Source organism: Pseudorasbora parva, chromosome 13, assembly GCF_024679245.1.
Source record: "Pseudorasbora parva isolate DD20220531a chromosome 13, ASM2467924v1, whole genome shotgun sequence".
NCBI classification, from domain to species: domain Eukaryota; kingdom Metazoa; phylum Chordata; class Actinopteri; order Cypriniformes; family Gobionidae; genus Pseudorasbora; species Pseudorasbora parva.
The window spans coordinates 41,158,925-41,172,511 of record NC_090184.1 but is presented as its reverse complement, the minus strand read 5'-3'; the positions used below and the strand labels follow the sequence as shown (position 1 = coordinate 41,172,511).

Sequence of the window (13,587 nt, the reverse complement as noted above, 5' to 3'; positions counted from 1 at the left end):
AACGAAGAACTATTTAAGTGGCTCGACACAGCTGTTTGACATTACACCCCATCAGTGTCTTTTTGTTTCACTGTATTTTGTAGAATCAGCAGCATCCACTTCCCAGCGCGCGAGGGAGTGAGTCAGCAAGAGGACAAATCTCAATATCTGTCAGTGTTACGCCCCCACTTTCACTAATACACATCTGCTGTCCTCCTACTGCCAGACTGCACTTCACCTTACATCCCCTTAAAAATAAAATAAAACCAAGCACAGGGATTAGGCACTTGTGTCATTAAAAAATAAAATGAAACCAGAAAAAGAATCTGAAAGTGTCTGAAAGGACATTCTCTTATGATATTACAATAAATATCAATAACTTTGATAGAAACTAGAATACGAAAGAAGAATAAGTTTAAAATACCCTACATTTAAGATACAGGGTATTCAATTTAATGTACAACACGCTCTGTAATTAATCTGAAATTTATATTTTCCACTCCTAATCTGCGCTTTTGGGCACTATTTTAACAATCCGAGCGTATGGTCTGAAGTACAAAACTAATTTCTGGAACAATATGTTAAACACCAGTTGTAACCTTCCCAAAAAAACAGAATTTGAGTAAAATTAAATAAACATAAAGACTGTTCACATAAAGATTGTAAACCCTAATGTTGTCTTTACTTAAACAAATCAAGTAATCTTGACTAAATATTACTAGTTTAGTCTAAAAACTCAGTACCTACAAAATGCATAAACTTAAGATTTCAAGTTGTATGAACTCAAAATCATAAGTAATTAAAATAGCTCACTCTGGTCTTGCTTTGATGTGATTGGCCATGCAAGGAGTTCTGTCTGGCAACAAGAGAACGAATTCACTGATTGGAGGACATTTCCAAAAGGCAGTCCTTTTCGCCTCATCTGTTGCTTGTTGCTGATTCAAATTAAGATGGAGACTTCTTCATTGTGTGCAATCTTAAATTCGGTAAGTAAAAATGTGTAAGTTACTAAACCTAACAATAATACGTGAACTAACATATAACCAGATTTACTTTATTTCTGTTTTAATGAAAATTATAGTTTTGTTGGAAGTCACCATGATGGAGATCAGTGTTTGCTTTAGTTGGGCTCTTGACAAATGATAATGTAATATTAGAGTTTCTCTGGCTGCTTTGTGTTTTGTGAGACACATATGTTAAGTAACAAAAAGCCAAAAGAAAATATCATCAAGTGATGTTGTTTATTCATTGATGATGATAATAACATCATCATGTATAGGCAGAATTCCTGATCTTGTACAGAGTCTAATGCTTTGGATGTCAAAGCAGTTATTAATAGTTTTGAAATATTAATAATACTAGAATCTTCACTATTGTGCTAATATATATATATATATACACACACATATCACTAATCTGCGTATGAATCTCTACAATAGTGACAAAAATCTTTTTACAATGGTGAAAAAAATCAGATAAACAGATCAACTCTGAACATAAAACAAGCTACAAAAACATCAGAACAAAACAGCAAAAGTAACAGCAAATAGTAAGAATTCGAAGAAAATTTGTCACAATTCAGACGCATAATTTATTCATGCTGCAATGCATGTTGGGACCAATGGGGAAGTTTTGATTGGTTGTACCCAGCATGGTGTAATGAAATGGTGTAGCCAGTTTGGTGAACTTAATTTAAGTACAGTGAAAGTGAGCACCAAGTTAAGTGAACTTAAATATTCAAGTTTTAGGAGACTCCATTACACAATTGAATTGAGGGAATCACTTTCCTCAAATCATTTGAGTATTCTCAACTTATTAGGGTTTACAGTGTAGATGCAATGGCCATTACATCCGTTATGCTAACATTTTACTTTGACAAAAGTACCAAAGCCAGAAACTTTTACTTTTTAAAGTAAATGGGTGCCTTCTACTCATCTCATGTGCTTCTCATTGTCAGAATTGAAGAGTGCTTCCAAAAGAGTGTACAGTTACCAAGATGAAGGGAGTGGATCAACTTATGCTGGCTAATTTTACAGGCTCCGCCTTCTTCTCCGCCTTCTTCTTCATTTGCATTTAAAGATTCAACATGAAAAAAGCTAGCCTGACAAGCCAGACCCACATCAAGATGTTTGGTCTGGAAACTCACCATTGCCAGCTCAATCTGAGGGGCGAATAAACGGTTGTCTTTCAAACTCCCTCTGCACACGATAGGATAGCGCTACAACCAACCAAAGCAACGAAGGTGAAGCGGAGCTTGTTAATAGGTTAAACATTCGCCCGTATCCGGCTGGCAAAACTCCGAACACATCTTCCCTTTTTAAGAATGACTTCAGTGTCGTTCTTTGTTCTTTTCTCAGAGAAAAGCTTAACTCCAAGTCTTCCAGAGTCGCGGTCAAAGCTGATTCAAAAGACCGCCGTTCGCCAGTTTCTGTGTTTACTAGAAGCACGCAAACGCAACTCAGCCGTCGTCATTATGGCCCTGCCCACCGACTCTATACACGATGTGATTGGCCCGACAAGAGTTTGGCGTTTACAGCTCAGAAGGGTATTGAGAGTTGCTAGACGACACTCGCGGGCAGATTAAATTTGCTGCCACTAGTGTGCAATATCGTTTCAATTTCAATTTAATTAATAACTTTTAAAGAAGAAACTCTCCAAAAAATCATTGTGAGTATACTGAATACATATGCCATTTTGTAAAAAATATGTAAATTAAATGGTTACTTCAGCAATTAGCATATGGCTTTGTATCAGTAGAAACCCTGGAGTATATTCAAATGATTGTGCTAGTAGTCGTAGGGCAGCAAAGCATTCTGGGAATTGTTGTCTTTCATCCCCATGAGACAAAAATACTTTTTCTGTTTTCTCATTCTAGAAGGCACCAAATAAAAAAAATAATTTCACATTTCTACTACATTAATGACCCAGTTTAAATACAGATTCATCTTCCCAGTGCTGAAGTACTTCTTTAAATGTATACTTATCTCCAAAAAACAGGTCAACATCAAGATATAAAAAGCCAGTGCTTGTATACATGATGGATGCATCATAACCTACACTACAGCCCTTATAGACAGCATGACATCATCACTACCAATATAAGATGTTACTTCACCACCTGTGCCTTTTTCAATTCCCACATTTTGATGCAGGTTTCTGGTTCTGGCCAAATGGACATCTCGTAGAGATGTTATGTCCGGTCAGTACTCTCAGGACTTGATCTGTGAGTTTCTCCAAGTCCTAACACACACAGATTCTCAGGAGAGACCTACACGGCTGCCTGGACTCGCTTGTTCTCCGAACTGTGATTCTTATTTTATTTTATTTATTTTTTTTTAATGGGAGAAAACGCTACAAAAATAAACTTTCTGCTGACAGATTGGATTGAAGCTGCATGGTCAAATATTTTAATAACAACTTATACAAATGTATGCCAAACAGAATGAACATGAATTTGGAACAACAATTTCCCAATTACATTGTGTCATTGCTAAAAAAATAATTAAATAGATTCATTAAAGCTGCCAAAAATGAAAACATACAGTAAAAATATTGAACATAAATTACCAGTCAAAACTTTGGAATAATTAAGATTTGTTATATTTTTAAATAAGTTTATAATGTTCACCTAGGTTGCATTTATTTGTTTAAAATACAGTAATATTAAGAAACATTAGAAAAAATTTAACAACGGTTTCCTACTTAAATATATTTTAAAATACAGTTTATTCCTGTGATCAAAGCTGAATTTTCAGTGACACCTGATCCTTCAGAAATCATTGAAATATTCAAATTTAATTTATTTATTAATACTTTTATATTTATATACTTCTACGCAGCAAAAACTCAAAAAAAGTAGGGGAGTAATGGTGTTAAATTCAGCTTTAATCACAGGAATAAATTACATTTTAAAACATATTAAAATAGGAAAAAAAAAGATATTTAAAATGTTAATATATTTCACAATATTGTTGTTTTTAAATACAAAAATATTCCATAATCATCCTTCCAAACTTTCGACAGGAAAAAGAATACAGAATTTATTTTAAATATAGTACAAATTCACATTCAATCTAACTGACTGGCTTCTTCACAATTTTTGTTAACAAGTCTGACCTCTAAACGCCACGTGATTGGTCATTTTGCATGTCAGTCTGGCATGATGGTCTATTCCTGGCTACTGTAAATAGGTCAGTGCTGAGCAGAATAAGCTGTAATATGGACCAAACGTAAAACTAAATGTAGACTAAGTGTACGCTTTATGAAATAAATAAACTTTGTTTCAAGCTTCTAGCCATAAAACAATTTAACTGCTAGCCACTATCCATCAACGATTTTTGATCTCCTTCTCAGACATCACTGCTTGATCTCTTCGGGCCATAAATATATCCCCACTGGAAAATAAACCCTGGCCTTAGAGTGTCAAAGTGCCCGTGGACATGGTTTTTCACATTTCTAATGTTCAGACTTAAAAAAATAAAAATAAATTAATCACACTATCAAAGACAGTCTAAGTCCACAATCTGTTCCTGAGAGGAGAAACTGTGCTAATCCCGTGATTTTCAGCATTAGGCCAGATCTCAAGATTTATAATATTGACCACTTCTGTCTGCCGCTCATAAATCCCTGCCTGCATATCCCTCTCAATGACGGCCGCATTAGAATTAAGATTTCATTAGGTCTTAAGGCAGAGGCTCTCTGACAGAAATCTTTCCCATCTGGCACTGTGACACATGACCACACACTTTCCCTGTCTGACTCTTTCACACACACGTGCATGTAGGCTGCACATTTATTGCAAGACCTAATGCACAGACACATGTCAGATCTTTTATCCCGTCATTTTAAAATTACCAATAGTGCTTACAATAAAGCCCCGCCAGATTGCACTGCCCAAATAGTTTTGCACCATGCTACTGAATGAATCATGTAAGGAAATATATTCTGATACAGCGTGTAAAAACTATATGATCACTTATTCATGGCAACATGTTTTTTTTTTTTTTTTTCATTACCATAACCCATTAAAATAGGTTAATCAAATGCAACTTAATTATTTGAAATAAAGTGGGATGTTTTTGCCAGGAAAATCAAACGTATGTGGCGTTTACGCTCCTGAGAGACTGTATATGAAACGAATGCTTTATGTATTGCTTTATATCTATACAATTTTCAGGAGATTTTTATTCTGTACTGTCATGTCAATGTGTCATGCAAAGAAAAGTGATTCCTTTTCACATGGCCAGAACCATATATGACCCGTGCTGGTAAAAGGAGTCACGATGAGCACATTTTCAAAAATTAGTCATTATGATGTATAATTAGTTTGAATCTGATTGAAAAAATGACTGAGCTACGCCTGTTTGAAGTCAATATAGAGTCAGCAAAGTCAGTTTTGAGAAAAATCAAGTCAAAGTTTTCTGAAGGTTCCAAACCAAAATCGCATAGTTAATCATTTTTTACAATCCCTGGTAATAACCCCAAAATCACAACCAAATATCTATAGGAAAACAACATATTAAACTTTTTTTTTTCCCATGATGCCATTATTTGTTTGATTAACATAATGTAACGGACAGCTTATATATTAAGATCTACTGTACCACACAGATTGAAACTAAATGTTACACATCAGATGTTTTCTCCAACAGTTAACCAAAAGTTCATCATAAGACATAACAGACCATGTATACTCACCATGACAGTTATTTTAAAATACTGTAATTCTGTGAATATCGGGTTGCGTGCGTCAGATCCAGCAGTCAGCGAGAGTGAGACCGTTTTCATGGACAGAAAACGCACAAATAAAGATACTTTTAGAAGTTTTATTGCTATTTGGAGCATTGGGATCGCTAGATGAGGGCTTAATGAACTCATTTTGTGAAAACCTAAAAATCTACTTTCTTCATTTGTTTTGCCTGTAGCTCGAAATCATCCTGTGCGCATTCCGACTACTTTTGCCAGCACATGTCACATATAGCAGTCTCAAATATACTTACTAATCAAACTATTATAACATGTGATTTTAATAACCTCATCTGTCGACTTGATGACGGTAAAATTATAAGTGCAAACATACCCACATCGCCATGATCAGATGCTTTCTTAACTGCTGTTTTCTCACCACTGTCATTTTTGTTGTTATTGAGAGAAAAGCATGCATCACATGTTTACATGTTTATTGAAACGCTCTCCGCAGTGTGGACGGCGTCTGAATGTTTGTTAAAAGTATATCGCTGCAAAGGTATTTACAACTAAGCGAAGAAAAAAACCGTGAGCATATTGATGTGCTGAAACACATTCAGTCTATTGTATGTTACATGTGTACAAGTGCAAAATGTCCTTTTTAAACAAAACTTAAAAAGTGCGCAATTGTGTATGTAGATTATAGATGTGTGCAGACGGTGAAACATTCAAGTCTACTGTCATTTCCAGCATGTTGTAGTAAACCGAGGGATACTTTAGTCTAATAATAGAAAATAAGACTGGCCTTATTAGTGTTACGGACCATCACACGGGTCTGGAAGAAGTCTTGCCTCTTATTTATTAACATGTGGACACTGAGCAGAAATGAGCCAGAACAGAAGTAAGGTGAGAATGAGCGCACTGTCTGCCTGGTAATTGCGGACGGCCCTTGATTAATGAGTTGGCGTGGACGTGAGTTCGAATTAGAGCTTCTTGGCAAAGGAAGTCTGTTAAATTAGTTGAACTTGCACTCAGGCTCATTATTATCTATCCAGCTGCAGAATGATATTCTTTGGAAGAAAAAATGGCATAATGATTTGGTTGGGAAATGTTACCATCATTAGCATGGTGTGAGACAGTTCGCTGCAGGAACCGTCTTTGCTCGATTCGGGGCTCGGCCCCTTGAAGTCACTGACTCTTTTTTCCTCTGTGATCTTCCGCTCTGATTATGAAAGGTAAATGTCCAGTTCTGTTCAGCCTTCTCGTTTTGGCTTCAAACTCTAATCTTTTGATATTATGAGACCAAGGTTTGGCTTTCATCTTCTTGGCTTTAATGGAGAAGCTAGAGCTTATGTGTTGAAAACTGGACATGTTAGCTTTATCAGTAATTAAATGGTCAAAGGGGGATTATTAATGGTTCTTGAGACATAAGTGCTATTTGTGCTAAATATATAATTGTATATTTCCAGAGAAAAACAGTACTGCACAGACATCTCACTTTCATATCCCCGAAGACTTAATGGAATTATCAATTGTTTCAGTTAAGTGCAAGCTTTTATCTCAGACGTTTCCCCTGAAATTCCCCTGAGACCATTAGATCATTTGACTCAAAATGAGAGAATCTGACTCAAAATGTATTTCGATTGCAGAGAAATCGGAGTAAAATTTGAGATCTTATCTGAAACTCTAGAAGATAAATACTGTACTAGAAACTGCCGAGAAGTCAAACAAACCATTTAATCTATTTTTTTTTTCTAGAAGAATTTGGATACGAAAAAGTAATCAATGTGTAAAAATTAGAGGAAATTAACCTGTGAAAAATGGACCATATAACTAATATGATGCCAATATACTGGGCAAAGAAACAACACCAATATTATGTTATCAATCATATCAATTGCATTGGACTTTTCTGTGCATCTTAGAATTGAGCAAACAAATAACTTAGTGACTCTATGGCTCTCATGGGCAGATGTGTCTGATGTCCTAGACCTTTCATCTGTGGCTCAAATATTTACCATGGACTCCCTATGGCATTTCCCTCCAATTTGTGGGATTTATTTGACGTTTCTTTGATATCCAAGGCCTGATGCCTGATATTACCCAACGGTTAGAAGGAACTTCCTTCAAAGTGCTCAGAGGCACTATAAACACGTCAAAAAATAAATAAAAATAATAAAAAATAAAAACAAATTCACACCATGTGATTGATTGCACAGAAAATTAACCCAATAAATCAATCTTTACCAACATAACACTGCATATTCATTTTTCTGGTTTTCTTAAAGAGCCATTTAATAGCAGGAAAGCACCCCTTCTTACACAATTATAAAGTTTGAACTGAAAAATCTTGTAAAAGAGCTGTAATTTTGGAAAAGTGAACACTACAGCACTAATTTGCAGTTACAAACCTATCTCTAAAAGCATCAAACATATATCAAAATGTAACTCAACAATCTTTACATGTGATCTCTACTCACTTAAAAATGTTAGGTTAAAAATAGCCCAACACGTAACCCAACTGTGGGTTGGTATAGCACCTACCCAACGTTGGGTTATTTTAACCCAATGCATTGGGTTAAAAAACAGTTGGGTTAAAAGTAACCCAACGTTTTTTTTACTGTGTAGTGTGAGTTTAAGCCTTATCACCACAACTGCCTATCCTCAATTAATTATTTGTTTTCCAATAAAAACAACTGTTAAAATTTGAAACTACATAGGGACTATGACTACCAAGAAATGTAAGTTTGCTTGCTTGACAAATCAGACAACCATTGCAGTCCTTATATCTCGCAAACACATCACTGTTTCAAAATTCATATTTGAGGTACATTTTGAAAGCTAAAGTAATGCTGGGAAAACCCCATGTGTTACATTACACAACGTTTGGAGCTGATACAAATACCATGATAAAAGTGGGTTGAGGACAATAGATAAATCCTTGACAAGTAAATCCAAAGTAGTGAAGTATCCCATTTGTCAAGAGAACAAATTTGTCAGTTTTCATGAGAAATTGGTACAAAATACATAACTGTATGCCAACGTAAACTGCTGCAATCAGGAAAGCCACTGTGGATCTTTTCTCGTATATTATAAATGACTTGCATCTGGCAATAAACGCTGTTCTGTTATCTTGTGTTCAGACGCCTGGTGTTTGGGAATGCAATCGCGTGAAGGTAATTAAACCAAATCATTCTGATGACAGACTTTGGCTCAGGTGTTTCAGAATGATCAAACCAACATTTGAGATGCGGTGTGATGTGATTGGTCCGCTGGTAAGTCTTGTTATCCAGTCACATCCTCTGAGTCTGTTACGCCAAAGTTACAAGAGTTTGTTTGTAGTGCATTGAGGGATTTTTTTGGTAACTGTGTTTCCATCACCGTTCATTGGGCAGAACCTGATTTCACCAAGTGCAACAAGTTCCTGGATCAACATTTTTTGTTGATCCTGGAACAACATTCCAATTAACTAATAAGCTTTGAGGGACAAATGTACAATTTATTTCAAGTTTAAGCTTACAGTCAGGGTTAGGTGCTTCTACATCAGTGTTAGGGATAATTATGGGTAGGGTTAGATTTAACGGTAGGGATATGGAATAGGGAATTTTTGGACAGGAATGTTCCGAGATCAACATAACACACTATATTGCCAAAAGTATTGGGACAACCCCTCCAAATCATTGAATTCAGGTGTTCCAATCACTTCCATGGCCACAAGTGTATAAGGTCAAGCTCTTCTACAAACATTTGTGAAAGAATGGGTCGCTCTCAGGAGCTCAGTGAACTACCGTGATAGGTTGCCACCTGTGCAATAAGTCCATCCGTGAAATTTACTCACTTCTAAATATTCCAAGGTCAACTGGTAGTATTAATATACAAAGGTGGAAGCAATTGGGAACAACAGCAACTCAACCCTGAGGTTGTAGGCCACTTAAAATCACAGTGCGGGGTCAGCGCATGCTAAGGCACACAGTGAGCAGAAGTCACCAACTTTCTGCAGAGTCAGTAACTACAGACCTCCACACTTCATGTGTGCATAGAGAGCTTTGTGGAATGGGTTTCCATGGCAGACCAGCTCACCCAAGCCTTACATCACCATGTGCAATGGAGGAGAACAGTACTTGTCTGACTGCATTGTGCTAAGTGTAAAGATTGGTGGTGGTGTGTGGTGTGTGTGTGTGGGGGGGGGGGGGTATGAGAGCTTGTGTTGAAACCTGGCCATGTTAGCTTTATCAGTAGTAGTTTGTGGGGTTGTTTTTCAGAGGTTGTGGCCCCTTAGTTCCATTGAAAGGAACTCTTAATGATTTAACTTTGTAGGGGGAACAGTTTGGAGATGGCCTCTTCCTGTTCCAACATGACTGCACACCAGTGCACAAAGCAAGTTCCACAAAGACATGAATGAGTGAGATTAGTGTGGAGGAACTTGACTGACCTGCACAGAGTCCTGACCTCAACCTGATAGATCACCGTTGGGATGAATTAGAGCGGAGAATGCGAGACAGGCCTTTTCATAATTTGTTATGAACATTTTTAGAATTCATGTGCAACTTGATCCATCCAGCACTTTTTTTGTACAATATCCTAAAATGTGTATAAAAATGGGTTGATGTAAACATAGCTAATAAAGATTCCCACAGTAAGTTTTCCTTAAAGGCTAAAGCAACACTGTAAAATCGAATTAGTTAGACTTTCTTAAAAGAAAAGCATGAAAACTGATTGCGATTTCAAGTGAGAGGAAATAAGAATAGTATGTATGATAACAGATGCTTAGTTAGTATAGTTCACTTACACAAGAGTTCTAGTAACTAAAAAAGAACTGAAGAGAGAACTTGATCTATGATTATATAGATTGCTTTGCAAATTTGTTTTATTTGGTCAGTTTTATTTATATGTCATGTTGGCTCGTTAGTTGACCACATTTTACACCTCAATAATTAAAGTAAAAAAATCTTGTTTCAACAATCCATTTTACAACAAACATTTATCACTCAGAAAGGGATCAAATGAAAAACCTTTATCGCTATATGACATATGACGTACAGCATGATACAAAGAAAGTAAATAGCAGGGCTCAACAATAACAATAGTGTTCAATCCATTCCAACTTATGCTCCCAAGACTATCACAAGTCATTCTGGCAATTTCAACAAAATCTCATCTGTGTCAGCCACCCATAATATTACTTCACCAACACATTTAGATCAGCAGAAATCACAGATGATTCACAAATGCAATAATGCTGGAAACAAAAATACAGTACCATCCAGGGAAAATGACACATCAAAATCACACCAACTGGGCCAAAAGCAACAGTCCCAAACAATGCCAAATCGATTCAAACAATTACCAAAATATATGAAATATATGCAGTTAGCTAGCTGGATTGTAACCTTTCAAAATAAGATTTGTATTTAATAATTTAAAAATAACCTTAGATTGTTATATGTAACTTCCTTTTAATTTGACTAGCTAGCTAGCATACTAGCCGGCTAACTAAGAATGGGGACACAATCCTAAAAGTTAAAAAGATCATAACTCACTCGACTATGTGGTGTATTGTACTCCAGACTGTATTGTCATTATTCCCATCAAGTGAAATCCCTCCTTTGCTCTTTCCAAAACATGTTTGCTGTTGTTTGTTCCAATGGCTTGCAGGTGAGATAATGCTGTGACTGGTGTTAAAGACAGCCAATCAGAATGTAGTCCCTTGCGTTTGATTGGCTGAAAGTATGGCACACAATTGGGCTATGTCTAGCAACCTAAATCAAAGTTTGGGTGTACTGGTTAGCATGGCCCAGTTATCCCTTACTGGTATGCAATAACTGACAGCAATTCGGAGGCAGCCATATTTTCTGATAATGTTTTTATTTATTATTAAAGCAAGCACCGCATTTTATAAATATTTGATTGTATTATAGTTGCTTTGCTATGTATGCATTTATTTATGCAAAGAATTCTATGCAAATGTGGACATCAGAATACTTTTTTGAAATACCATTTTATGTATGAAATATCAAAAGGCAGTTTTCATGTGTGTCGGTACATGCTGTTGGCTATTGGGGCTGATCCGGGCACTTGAATCAGTTCAAACCACATGCAGATTTTGCAGTATGGCCAGTTGGCAGAGCCCGAGGTGTCATGTGACCCGATATCACCCCTTTTCTCTCCGGCTTTGGCCCATAATGAGCTAGTAATGCACCCTCCAGAGCAGACTCTGGCTTTTCTGCGCAGTTAACACTGTACATTTACGCCCATAAAAGAATGTGGAGGTCAAACAAACAGCAGAACAAATAGCGCATTCATCATTATCAGTGCAAAATCCAGCGGGCTGCACCACGAGGCGTCGGTGCACATACAGTGAATTGAACAAATACACAAGCAAAACATTTTGCCTGGAAATTGCTCTTTGAGTCTGAATTATAAGACAGATGAGTCTGGCCTCAAGTCTGCATCTGATATAGAAAAGCATTCATCAAAGGACGAGCGGGGAAACGGCATCTATTATGGCGCAATAGACTTCTGCGAAGTTGCGCTCCCACTTCTGTTTCCACCTTCTTCAGAGTATCACATAAATCTTGCAAGTCATTGCATCATAAGAACAAACATCACAGTGTAACCGTTAGCGACATTTATATTCAAATCCAAAAATAATCTCCTGAGGTAAGACAAGGGAACTTGGACTGAGGCACAAATGTGTTGTTTTGAATAATGTTGAGTTAGTAGTGCAGTGTCTTATTTTTTAACATAATTCAACATTTCAACAAACATCTCACAGTCAAATTCAATAAGTAATCAGCCAGTCTGTCAATACAAAGAGGCTGAGTAACTTTTATATCAAATTAACATTTTAAAAAGCATGACCAAATCTCATTAATTTGTGAATGGCGTTATCGACCGTTGGACTCTTTTAGATCGCATGTTTCCAGCTCCACAAGTAAAAAAATACTTCTGTGAATAAACTATAACTACATTACTAATGTGATTGAAAACCCACAAGTTAAATGTTCCAATCTAGGTAGATGAATCTGTTTGATACGCTAGATCAGGAAGAATTACTGCAAGGGTGATTTGATTATGGTAAGAGAAAAAACATATATATATGAAAATGTGACATTGTTTATTTATATGCCTATGATATTTATGAGGCTCAATAAATAAAGCATTGGAACCATGCCAGATGGACGCAGCCATGGCAGGTTCTCATAGAAAGTGATGAGAAGTGTGCCACACATGCTCACTACTGTCCTCATCAAACATAAATTGCAGCATCCAGAGTACTACATGCACATTCCAGCTCTTAAAGCTGTTCGACAGGTAATCACAGGTGAGCTGAATCTGCTCCAGACTTATCATGAGTGACTGAATACAAGCGGATAGCACCTGATCGGTTGAGAATGCATCCAAGAACATGATGGAACATGATCTCATTACTGATTCTTATGTCAATTACCTGTCAATCATTAAAGGATGGATCATTTTTGGTTAAAGGGTTAGTTCACCCAAAAAAATCATCATCAAGCCATTCTATTTGACTTTCTTCATTCAGCCAAACACAATCGGAGTTACATTAGAAAATAATATCCTGGCTCTTCCAAGCTTTATAATGGGAGTGAATACAGTTTTTGAAGCTATCAAAAGTTCATTCATCCATCATAAAAGTAATCCATATGATTCAAGGATGTTAATAAACTCTTTCTGAAGTGAAGCCATGTGTTTTTGTAAGAAAAATATCCATATTTATAACTTTATAAACTATAATAACTGGCTGCCGGTAATGTTCTTATGCGAGTCTGGTGGAAGAGTGTATGACGAATGTGGAAGTGGAGAGGATAGAGCAAAACAAAATGGCGGTCACAAATTAGAAGTCTATAATGAAATTTTTTTAAAGAGAAATGTTGTCGCTTGAGTTTGTTGGCCAGCCCT

The 13,587-nt window shown here is 36.4% G+C and overlaps 1 protein-coding gene across 1 annotated transcript in view; it reads right to left on the bottom strand.

Moving 5' to 3' along the window:
• Positions 1-11,329, bottom strand: part of LOC137039173 (leucine-rich repeat transmembrane neuronal protein 4) — a 246,089-nt gene extending 234,760 nt beyond the window's left edge. Inside the window, exon 1 of the mRNA XM_067414432.1 lies at positions 11,205-11,329. The gene's annotated coding sequence lies outside the window, so the exon portion shown is untranslated. The remainder of the gene's footprint in view (positions 1-11,204) is intronic.
• Positions 11,330-13,587: the final 2,258 nt, after the last annotated feature.